The sequence below is a fragment of the Capra hircus genome, chromosome 20, assembly GCF_001704415.2.
Source record: "Capra hircus breed San Clemente chromosome 20, ASM170441v1, whole genome shotgun sequence".
In the NCBI taxonomy this organism is placed as follows: domain Eukaryota; kingdom Metazoa; phylum Chordata; class Mammalia; order Artiodactyla; family Bovidae; genus Capra; species Capra hircus.
The window spans coordinates 22958207-22960764 of NC_030827.1; the positions used below are offsets into that span (position 1 = coordinate 22958207).

General features: G+C 41.2%; 1 pseudogene; it reads right to left on the reverse strand.

The window, feature by feature from the left end:
• Positions 424-1741, reverse strand: LOC102183638 (annotated as a pseudogene).

Sequence of the window (2558 nt, forward strand, 5' to 3'; positions counted from 1 at the left end):
TTAGAATTTTTTCAATGGGAATTATAAAGGTAAATGATAAAGAAAATTTTACAGTCAGGTAATATGTCTTAAAACATTATGAAAAATAGGTTTTATTAAGAAAATGATGTCAGGAAAGGGTAGCTGAATTCCCCTGAAACCGTAAGTTCCAGTTATGCAATTATCATTTTGGTAGCATTAATAAGCAAACACGTTTACAGTTTAATACTGCAGCTATCTGTCAAGTAATTAGGAGGAATAAACGTTGCATGTGCATTAGGTTGAACATTACTTACCTTTATTTTTAAATATGGAGTTCTTTCATTTAATTTTTTGATAATTTGGACTACACACTTAAGTCTTATTGTAATACTTTAAAACCATTTAGAAACATTGTCCTTAACGTCTAGCCTTGAAAACCCATTCTAATGCCTTTATCAATAGTCACTGTAACCAAATGAAATTGGTATTTTTTGGCCTTAATGTGAAGTTTAAAACTTCATATATTCAAAGCTGTGATGAAGTAACTCCATGTTTCCATTTGTTTATATGGTCTGAAATCACCATTCTGTACAGTGGTCATGTTTTTTCTCTCCACAAAATATATGCTGACAGATGAGAAGAACTGGCTTTTGAAATTCATCTTGACATATTAAACAAATATCATCTGCATCTGAACACTGTCTCTTGCTGGTAGCCACTCCATAACTTGGTCATGTAAAAAATATTGGCAAAACCTGTTTGAAAATTCTTAGATGTCAAAAAAAGTCCAAAAGGTTTAGTATGAGGTAGAATAAAACCAGCAATATTCTAAGAATCCATCTAATTATGTTACTAAACTCCTCATAGCTTATAAGGTAATGAAACCAAACTGGTATGGGAACAAAAGTTTGATAATACTGACACAATTCTTCTAAAAGCATATACCAGTAATTCTAGGATTTAAAAGGCACAATGAAAGAAGGCATTTTAAGTAAATAGGCATTTTAAGCCCATGAAGAGGAATGTCAGAATGAAGCCTGTAATTCCAACGAATCAAAGTACTTCCCAGAAACTCTAATGGACTATGGTAAGAGTTTTTAAAATTAAGCTGTAATGAAGTGACTGAGAATAAAATGTGTAATATGAAAGAATGGAAAATCTTGCTAAGACTATCAGTAACCAAACACACTAAATCTCTGAGCACCCTTCTCTTAAACCTGGTTTACAAAGCTTTTATTTGCATATATGAAAGTTGTGAGCAGTCCAGTTCCAAGAGCAATTCTTGTTATGTGCTGCATAACAAGTTTTACACCCAGAATCAAAATATATGGAAGACTTTTTTGCAATCCCTCGAAGAGGTATTTGAATTCTGAGAAGGAGCTACGATGATCTCCAGGCTCTGTGTTGGTTACATCAGGCTGCCTTGCTTCATTGTGGGAGTGACTCCATAACTGGCTATGTACACATCCGTGGGAACAGCTATGGACTCCTGACCTTATAGTAGTATCTCTGGAGCTTAGATTTTCAGCACACTCTTTAGGTATGGAGTTTATCTGAATATGAACATCTCCAGAATAAAAGCAGGAAGCTTTTCCTGTCAATCTTGTTTGGACACATTGGGAGGCTGAGGCATCCTCACTGACTGCAGCTCCAGAAGCGCTGAGCAATTGGCTAAAGTTGGTTTGCATGAGCCTTGAGATCCAAACTTCTTTACTTCTGGGTTCTGCCTCCTCTTGTGACATTGAGTGGACTGAGGCCCGGGCATTGACAGCAGGAACAGTGGGAGACACCCTAAGGCTTTCAGTCAGGGCCATCACCATCAAACCCCACTACCAGCATCTCAGGCCTGCTTAGCAGCCCAACTAGTTGTCTTTCCAATGCCAGTATTAGCCAGTTTGGGCTTCTCAGGTGGCGCTAGTGCTAAAGAATCTGCCTGCCAATGCAGGAACTGTAAAAGATGCAGGTTCGATCCCTGGGTCAGGAAGATCCCCTGCAGGAGGGCGTGGAAACCCACTCCAGTATTCTTGCCTGGAGAATCCCATGGAGAGAGCAGCCTGGCAGGCTACAGTCCATAGGGTCGCAAAGAGTCGGACACGGCTGACGGGACTTAGCATGCACATACACACGTTACCCAGTATAAACAACTGTTGAGCTAAAGGAAGTACGAACTTCACTACCTTTCCCATCCTTCTCCCTCAGTTCTTGATAAGCCAGGTAGACATAAATAGGGCCCAGATCCCCAGCCCCCAGACCTCCAGGAGCAACACAGCTGTGATCCTCTAGCTCTCCATCTGCCCATCATGTTGTGGAGAGGCCTACCATCTATAGACCCGACTCCTGGTCTACTGTCCGGCCCCCCACCTCCACGCTGCCTTTATTCTCAGGCACGGACTCGTGGCTACTCTTCCTACCGTGGAGGGAGTGCAGGTGAGGTCGGGCAGGAGGATGGCTGCGTATTGCCCTCGGGCCAGAAGCTAGACGACAGTGTGCATCCCTCCCACTGACTGCATTCCCGGGACTTAATGAGCTGTTTTGACAGATGCTTGCTGAAGTGATATTTTCTCACAGATATTTCATGATTTATGTAAGGAGGGAAA